The sequence below is a fragment of the Helianthus annuus genome, chromosome 1, assembly GCF_002127325.2.
Source record: "Helianthus annuus cultivar XRQ/B chromosome 1, HanXRQr2.0-SUNRISE, whole genome shotgun sequence".
Classification (NCBI taxonomy): domain Eukaryota; kingdom Viridiplantae; phylum Streptophyta; class Magnoliopsida; order Asterales; family Asteraceae; genus Helianthus; species Helianthus annuus.
The window spans coordinates 71,988,250-71,998,067 of NC_035433.2; the positions used below are offsets into that span (position 1 = coordinate 71,988,250).

Genomic DNA, 9,818 nt, shown 5'->3' on the forward strand with positions numbered 1-9,818 from the left:
CTTGTGTAATTACTTAAACTTATTAAATCATACAAAATACATTATGGAAAAGTTAATTAGTGTTTTAAGTTTGTAAAAAATCCTTCCCTTGTAATTTTGTTAAATTAATTGATAGTCTAAGTTAGTTAAATTTTGTAGCGGTGGTGATTTTGGTTCAACCACCCAGTTTTGAAGTTGAACAACCACCGTCATCACTATGGTCTATGTGCTCGTCCATGGAAAAAAAAAGTATGCATTTTGTTTAAAGAAGATGATTATTATAAAAAATGAAGATCAAGTACGTTTTAAGAGTCTATTTTTCTTATATATACTTGTTTAAAATTAAAATTTTATCTTTTGTATCGATTTGATATGAAATTACATTTTGGGTCATGTTTTGAAGACATTATTTTGAATTAATCTGGAAGTATTGTTCATTTTACAAGCCATCCATTATTATTTAACATGTACATTTATCATGGGCTTTTGTTATTTTTAAAAAAAATATAAATTTACTTCAAAGGCTAAATTTCCTTTTTTTGTTTTTTTATATGTTTAGGTTATGCAACTGATCTGGATACATTGTGGTTCAATAATAATTGTGCGACAAAGATGTAATGGATCTGGATTTGTAGAAGTGATAGTTACAAATGGAACATTTTTTCTGCAATTACATGTATTTTTTTATCAGTAATACATTACATTATTTTGTAGTTACATTCTTTTTTTATTAGTAAAGTGTAACAGTTTTTATTTGTAAAGTGTAACAATTTTTTTGCAGTTGCATTTAAAATTATTATCTTTGAAAAAAAAGGATTAAAACGAGAGAGAGAGAGTATATGGGAAAATGAGTAAGAGAGAGAAATTAGGAAAAGTTGACTAGTACAGTGTACTTTCATATGGTCATATTAGTCTTTATGAGTTTATATTTTTCAATCTCATTTTTAATAGAAAATGTGTATATTGTCTTTCTTGTTAAAGTACACAAAGACTTTTTAAATATCATATATCTGTTTACCCAGTATATAATAAATAAAAAGTGTTACAAAACAAATTATATAGAAAACGCGTTACACTTTTATGTATATGGATATCCTTTAAATGGTAAAAAAACATTTTTCTTGTTTACTGGGTGTTTACATTTTTTTGAAATTATACAGAAAATGTATGTTTACACATGGTGTAACTTCATCTATATGTTGGATTATTGTTAAAGACGTTTATTTTTTATGTAACAATTCTCATAACAATTCTTTGCGTCTTAGTTACGAACCTCCAAGATCTAGGCATTTTTTATGTAACACTATGTAACCGGGTGTTAGAAATGTAACAATCAAAGAAAAAATGCATGTTACATTTTTTCGTGTTACATAAATAATGCACGTTATAGAAAATAAAGTGCATTGTTACACGTTTTTAGATTATTGTAAAAATAAAGTGTGTTGTTACATTTTTTGTGTTAGAAATGTAACAATCAAAGCAAAAATGCTTGTTACATTTTTTTTGTGTTACAGAAATAATGTCCGTCACAGAAAATAAAGTGCATTGTTACACTTTTCTAGATTATTGTAAAAATAAAGTGTGTTATTACATTTTTTCCAGGTTATTGTAAAAATAAAGTGACTGTTACAGAAATAAAGTGTGTTATTATATTTTTTTGTGTTAGAAATGTTAAAATCAAAGCAAAAATGCTTGTTACATTTTTTTGTGTTACAAAAAAAGTGGTTGTTACATATGTGACGTAAAATAGATTATGTAAAAATTATATGTTACTAGGTAACATTATAAAAATTATATGGTACGTTTCTATGTAACATTTTGTGTTACAGAAATAAAGTGCGTTATTACAAATGTGGCGTATATTGATAATTTGAAAATGTATCTTACATTTTTATGTAACACAAATACAAATGATATAGGTAATAATTTTTGTATCAATTACATCTAAATATAAAAAAGAAACAAAACATCTTATGTATATAAAAAAATGAAAAAAGGAGAGACTTTTTGTTTCATAATTTTCTCAAAACTTGGTATATGAAAGCTTTTGAGTTTTAATATAGGGATAAGTGTAGTTGGTATATCATATCAGCAAAAAAGAAATAGAATGATGAATATTGAAAAGTAGGCTTGAAAAGTAGACATCTTTTAGAGTTTTTGATTGATGTAGTTGACCGTGTGTACTCTTTACATGCATTCCCAAGAGACTATTTTGTACCCACTTTCCCAAATTACCCTTGTAGTAACTTTATTCAGTCTTAAAGTACATCTAATCAATTTTATAATTGTTCAAATGCTCATAGCCGTAGATCAAATACAATCAAGAGTTATGATGCAGTTTTCAAGGTTTCTTCAACTCAAGTGGGTTTTCGATTTATCTTTGCCCTATATATATATATATATATATTCATATATATATATATAGAGAGAGAGAGGGAGAGCGGTTAACATACATTAGGCGTAATCCTACTTCACGTACACGACAATCGTAACCGTCAGATCAGGGTTAAAAGCGTGATTATTTTCTCCATGCGTGATTAGTTGCTCCATTATACACATGCATGATTATTGCTCCATGCGTGATTATCACAAAAACACTGATCCATGCATTATAATCTGTTCCATGCGTGATAATAACCCTGATCTGACGGTTAGGATTGTCGCGTACGTGAAGTAGGATTAGGGCTTTTGTACATTATACTCTCTATCTCTCTCTCTCTCTCTCTCTCTCTATATATATATATATATATATATATATATATATATATATATAATATATGAATAAGGTTTTGGACACGTGTCGCGTTGTGGTGCAACCTCACTTGATTTTTGGCGGGAAAATATGGGAAACCTTTTATTTTTACACGGGATCCGAATGGCAACAACCATACCCGCATAGTTTGACCCGGGTATATAAATCATGGAATAACCTAATTCCCTCATTCTTCTCATTCAAGCGGCTTCCAGGATACGTTTCTTTTACAAAACCCTAGCATCGGCAATTATTTATCTCCTTCTTCATATGGTTGTAAATGGTTTGTTCTTCATCTTCATCTTCTTCATATCATGATTTCTTTTTCTTCATAACATGTTCGATATTATCAGGTTTTGATTTAGATTCATAGTTGTTATTTTTCTGATAATTTTCTCTCTCTAGATTATTCTCTCACTCCTTCACTACCATTTCTAGGGTTTACAATTCAACCGTTCACACCATCTACAAATCCTTTCGGTACACTCTCATCACATCTGTTTCCAATTTGGGGTTTCAACTTTCAAGCAATCGGAACTTCTGTTTAGTTACGGTGATTATTCAGTGCTACATTTGATTATTCTGTATGTATACTTTATTGCAGCTTTTGTTTGTTTAATTATTTGATCTGATAATTTCCAGGAGTATTGTTTTGTAGTTCCGGATTGGATTTAAAAGAAATTATTAAGTAATTATTTCTTTAATTTTGGGGATTTATGCTTGAAAAAAGTGGATTACTGGATTGGCTAAAATTAAAATTAGTTGAATTTTTTTTAATATTATTGTTTTCTGTTTTAATTTTGGGGATTTATGCTTGAAAAGAATAGATTATGGACATTACTGGATTGAAAATTAAAATTGGTAGCATTTTTTTAATATTATTATTTTCTGTTTAGGTTTGGGGATTTATGCTTGAAAAGAGTAGATTATGGATATTACTGGATTGGCTAAAATTAAGATTTAGTTGCATTTTTTTAATATTATTATTTTCTGTTTTAATTTTGGGTCTCTACAAGTCTAATGGTAGTAGATAGATAGATATCATTGATTTATTGCATCTGCCAAAATTGGATAGTAGTATCATGTTGGTACACAGATAAGGATTTTGACGAATTGGATTTGGGGATTAGTTAAATATAATATGCTTTTTGTTGATCCTTGGTAATAGGTTTTGGTACTTAATTGGATTAAGTAGTTTTGGAATTGAAGATGAACTGTGCATATGGTTGATTGGTTTTGAAGATGCTTAAAGTGTTTTAAGGTACAGTTGTACATATATATATTTTTAACTCTTCTATATTAAATGTTCAGATAATTCATTTATTCGTTTATTCCAGTGGAAATATAGTTGGGACTTTGTACTTTTAAATAGACAATGTGTTGATTGTTTTCAGTCACATATATGATGCAGATAAGGGATTCAGTGTGATGCTGTGATCGTTTCATGATATTGGTGATGTTGAGTTTCAGGATAACTAGGGACGGGTTTGGTATAAATCTCAACACATTTTCGTTTTTAGTGATGTCATCTTTTTTATAGAAAAAAAATAAAGGTTACAACTTTCGATAAATGTCGAACAGGGTAGACAATGGTACTTCTGATTGCTTTGCTCTTGATGTGCTGCTTAATCGCCTCACTGTACTAAGTTCCGAGTAAGCATCTTCCTTCATATTACTATCATATAATATACACGTTTTTGTTTTTTTTTCGTTTATGGTGTTGTTCTGGGGCAGGTATTTGGGTATACAACAGGTGGTCTTTGGAGGTCGGTCAATCTGCGATTGGGAAGAGGGAATGAAAAACCCTGAAGATGGATACAAGTACTTTAAGATTGTTGCGCTCACAACGTTCGTTTATGGAAAATTGGAGAGCGAGTCAGAAGTAAGATCTGATCAAGGGAAGATAGTGGACTTGTGAATCCCACAAAGGAGGTTAGTTTAGCCCGGAGATGGTTATTCTGTTAGACTACATGTATAGAATAGTTTTATAATGTTTATGTGGTGGTTATTGTGTTTTATAAGTGAATGGGTTGGTTAACGTTATGTTTTATTTCTAATAGGTCAATAGCTTGAATAAAATACGAACTAGATCTGGAAACCAGGTTGAAAATTACACAATACAAGTTTACTTATCCGACAAATTTTAGATATGGAACCAGTCAATTTTAAGGCTTGTCGTTCCCTTTTTCTTAAATATATATTTGGGTATTTACTTATCCGACACAACGTGTATGCATTTCTTTTTCTCAAGTGATATGTGAATCTATGGTGGCGTGTTGATTGATTCAGTTTTGGATTTCCAACAATAGAGATAAACTTGCATAACCCTAAATATAAGTTCTTCATCGTCGTTGTAATCCATAGATATCATCGTTGTTAATCACTTTTTTTCCTTTTTCACATCTGACATGAAACCCTAGATCTCTAAAGCAACGGTGTGGTAACTCAAGTGGCGGCGGTGGTGGTGCTGCAATCATTTCGATTCAACAAACCATCTGGTAAGCAAAGCTTCTTTGGTTAACTTTTTTATCCTTTTCGGTTTTACGAGATTACAGAGTTTTTCCACTTTCTTTAATCCTTATCCGGCTACCCATGTTTGAATAAACACCAATTTTTTTCTTTGTTTTTATATAATATTTGTAATCTTATAATATGTTGACCATATTAATTGCGAAAAAACCAGGTTACAAAACTTTATTTTAAAAAAATTACGTATTTTTATAGATCTTAATAATTTCTTTTATGTAGGTCGTTTTATAGATCTTAATAATTTCTTGTATGTAGGTCGTGGAAGGAGTGATGGATTGTAAGGATATGTACCTTCTGGATCATGTTGTGGCCGATTCCATGAGTTAATTTCTGCACTCATACTTTTTTTGTTGTATCTTTTGTATAAGTTATTATATGTATGGCTACATATATGTATGCGTATTGCAACCTGATGGGTGGCTATGGTATGGGAATGAGTGGGCCCAGTGGCCCGTTTGGTGCTCCTTCATTGTCTCCTTGATTCTGGATTTTCTTGATGTGTGTGGTAAGCCAACAAACCTATCTATTAAGTCTAGAGGTGGCGAAACGGCAGGGGTTGGCAAAGGATCATATGGGCGAATTTTCAAAGGATCGGATCGGGTTGGGCCAGCCTAGAAGCACTTTATTGGTCTTATATTGAAAACCCCTGTTTTTTTATGTTTTAGATGCGATTTCTTTATATCATGTGTGATTACAATACTTAATTGGGCGTATCTTTGAAAACCCCTATTTTTGATGTTTTCTATAGAAATTATAAAACCTAATTGTTGTTTCACATAATTAGGTCTCGCTTAAAAGGTAACCTTATTTTTTGTATGATCAAAGGGGTTTCGACTATATTGGCACCCTTCCTTTGTTCGTGATGTTTATGGATCCGTTAGTGGTTAGTTTTTATTGTGCTTCTTATCGTCGCAACAATTTTCATCTGCAACCGAACCATTTGTGATTATGTATATGTATGTGTGCGTCATAACAAAGTAGAGGATTGGTCCAAGTTTAATGAAACTGGGTCTTCATAATTTTTTTACGTTTATTTGAAACTTGCATTGTATTTGGGTTTTAACCTCAATCTGTGATATGTACGGTATATTTACAGTTGTAATTATAAGATTTTTTAGGTTTGTATTTGCATATACGACACAATCAACTACTGCTAAGAAAAGTTGCAAGAATGAATAAAGATTCTAGAAAATAGTCACTCTGGTCTCTAAAGTTAATAATGTAGATGCCAAGAGTGGCAGATGGTCCAATTTAGGGAAACAAATTTGCAGATTGCAACTCTCTTAGAAAGGAAGCAAATGATGTGTATAGTACACCAGACGATATTGGTCAGGTTGAATTGACCCACATGCTTTGTTTATTGTTAAAAGTACATTTTAACTGCTATATGAGAACTTTTGGTATTGGTGCTTCATGTGTGTATTGTTTTCCTTTATACCTTTTATTCAATATGCTAATTTTTTATAGATATTCAGTTTGTTTTCATTTAGGTTGTCTAAGGATTTCTTTTTTCATTTGCTTTTCTTAGGATTTCAAACAATGACATGAATATATAATCAAATAATTTACATAATGAAATATGAACAATGAATACTTTTTGTGTCACAGGAGCTTTTTAAGGTAAATTCAGGACGTAGCTTATTTGGGATTGTTAACGGACGGTGTGTTGAGGACCCGAAATCAATGGCGTCTGACTTAACCTGCAATTCACTTCCGGGTCTTGACATTGCTACAAACCGGGACATAATAGGGATATATCTTGCTAATTTGATTGTAAGTTAAACTACGTAAATTATGTGATAAACTTCATTTATTTGTCATTTTTCTTGATTTTCTAAAAAACTTTGTAGCGGCTTCATTGGAAACGCACATCAAGAATTAACCATGGATTGATGTTGACTTCTCCTCTCAGACGAGTGCATGATGATAACGGGAAATGGAGTAAGATCAATGGTTCTAATATGCACTGGTTATGGGTCATGGGTTTAACGGGTCATAGAGATAGATATATAGTCGGGTCGTGGGTTTGAACAGGTCAAAGTAGCATGTGATTTTTAACTGTAAGGTTTGTATTGTTTTTAAAAGCAAGTAAGTTGCTGATTAAATATAAAGCAAGTAGGCTGCTCGAGACTTTTACAACAATCACCGAAATTTGATGTATGACCTTTCACAGCTACCTTTGGCTGGTTTTTTTAAGATGATTATATATGGATCTAATAATTATTCATGAAATAGTTGTAATCTTAGTTAACTTTCATGTCATTATAGGTTAAAGTTTATCTATTTAGTTTACTCGAGAGGGAGGGAGAGTTAATACAAGAAAAAGGCTTCCGGTTAAAAAAAACTTTGCAATTTTATTTTTCTGCAGCAGGTTTGTGGAGTTAGGTAAGTGGGACCTCTGATTCTATTTTTTTTTCAGTTAGACTATCAAATTTTTGGCAATTTTTTTTTTCTTTCTTTCATATATCAGTTAAGTATGAACAGGGAAATGGAAGATGACGCAGTCGAGTTTTTTTCAAAGTCAAAGTCTCATTTTGTCGCTTTTTACTCTATGCAGGTATTGGAGCTCAATGATGGCAATAGAGAGACAAATGCTTCTAACTTGCTTTACACGGAGTATTAATCCTTTAAGCCTAACACGTCCAACTGAAACAAAAGCCTTCCTCAAGTTAGTTTTTTTTTTTTACCTATTATTCCTCATATTGTTGTAGATTTAGGGATAGATGGATGTTTGATTTGAAGTTGTAACTTTAATCCAGTTAGTCTCTTTGTATCTTCTATTGAGATTCATGAGAACATTTTTGTTCCATAAAATCCATCTGCTCATCTCAATGTGTCAATTTTTTATAGTACACATTATCTTCTCTATTCATAACAAAACATTAGTGAGGGGTTGGGAGGGAAAGTGGGGAATGTGACGTGGAGGAGAAGGGTGAGAATAAGAAGGTTGAAGAGATCGGTCAAGAAGAGGCGTGGTTTAAGCGGAGTGAAAAGGGCAAGGTCGAGGTATTTGTTTGAACATTTTCATGTTGCATTGAAATTACATGATCATGGTTAGGTCATTTTTATCTTTTGATATATGTGAATTTCAGGAATAATGATAGTTGCACCTGCTCGATGTGCCGCCATGTTGGATGTATATCTCCCTTTGCCTAGATGCTCAGGTTTCGTTTGTCAAGTGTTTTGCAATGACCATAGTGTGCTTATTTTCGTACTACGTATATCTTGCTGGGGTATGTGGTATGATTCTATGATATTTACCTTATATTTTTATTGTTATACACTATGAAGTTTGGTTTTTAAACATAAGATTTTGCAATATTGTGGTGGGGCAATTCAGCCAATGTTGCCATGTATGTTTGTATCTATAAGAATAGACATAGAATATTAACAAACAATAAAGCATTCTAAGCAGTTATTGGTATTCTATTTTGTGGATTTTGTGGTACGAGTATATGTTAGTGAGACCGATATGGTGATGGCGATTCTGACAGCGATTTTCCAGTCATGTTTAGACTGTTTAAATTCTAGAAACTTTAATCGTTTGTATGTGTGGTGGTGGCCAAAATAGGGCTTGGTCGACGGTTGAAGGAGCATACAGGATGATTTCTGAGTTCTAAGGTTTGGTCAACAGTTTCAAGGTAAGTCAATATTTAGCTTCAAATTGGTTTTCATTCTATGAGCTGTGAGTTAGGAAAGGTAAATTGCTTGAGTTGAGTTTTGGATGATAATATTTGTCATTGAACAAGGGTTATAGTTATTATGTTAGTTGTAGTCAAACTCATTATAGGTCTTAGATTATCGTATTGATCCTAATATAATTGTTGAACTCATTTATTGCTCTATATGAATAGCACTCTTAAAAGATGTTTGATTTTATATGTTCTTTAGAATAATATGAACTAAGAAAACACTCAGTTATAAGTGTGATTTTTTTTATATTGCTTTTCAAAGTTAGTTTCTTAACTTTGTTGGTGTGTTATTGTGCAGACGAAGCTTCTGGGCCAGATGCTCTATTATATTTCAGGGGCATGACAACACACATTGGGAGAAGAATATTGTTATATCACAAGTGTCAAGAATTTATATTCTATTTTGTAGATACTCATAAATTATTTAATATCACACCTTTTCATTTGTCAATCGAAACTGAAATTTTGAGTTAGGGATTTGAGATATAGTTTGTACTTTGAAACCCTAAATCTAATTGTGGAAGATGAATACTAACCTGGGTATGTTAGGGGTGTCAATCCTGCCGGGTTGAATATGAGAACCCGAACACGACCCATTTTTTTATTCTTGTCAAAGATTTCAACCCTATCCTGGATACACAGAATACAGGGTCATCTCGAACACGATCATTTAATTCATTTTGCTAAAATTTTAACTAGAATTTTGGAATGATAACACGATCATTTTTACTTTATTTCGAATGTAAATTAAGCATGAAACAATTCTTCGTTACGAACATTAAATTTAATTTTTATTTTAAAACGCTTACATGAAAGAAATTAGTGGGTTAACCCGTTTTTAAACATGTCAATTCGAACACGACCTG

The 9,818-nt window shown here is 31.7% G+C and overlaps 1 long non-coding RNA gene across 25 annotated transcripts; it reads left to right on the forward strand.

The window, feature by feature from the left end:
• Positions 1-2,903: 2,903 nt before the first annotated feature.
• LOC110868809 lies at positions 2,904-9,425 on the forward strand. Of its 25 annotated transcripts, none has more exons than XR_004866149.1 (14): positions 2,904-3,014; positions 3,170-3,315; positions 3,900-3,992; positions 4,143-4,221; positions 4,313-4,384; positions 4,466-4,663; positions 5,152-5,229; positions 5,516-7,033; positions 7,111-7,201; positions 7,529-7,645; positions 7,818-8,266; positions 8,353-8,500; positions 8,832-8,901; positions 9,251-9,425. It is a non-coding gene; the product is annotated as an uncharacterized LOC110868809 (long non-coding RNA). The 25 variants fall into 25 exon arrangements; XR_004866142.1 differs by having other exon boundaries at positions 8,353-8,493; XR_002552772.2 differs by having other exon boundaries at positions 7,818-7,928; positions 8,111-8,266; positions 8,353-8,901.
• Positions 9,426-9,818: the final 393 nt, after the last annotated feature.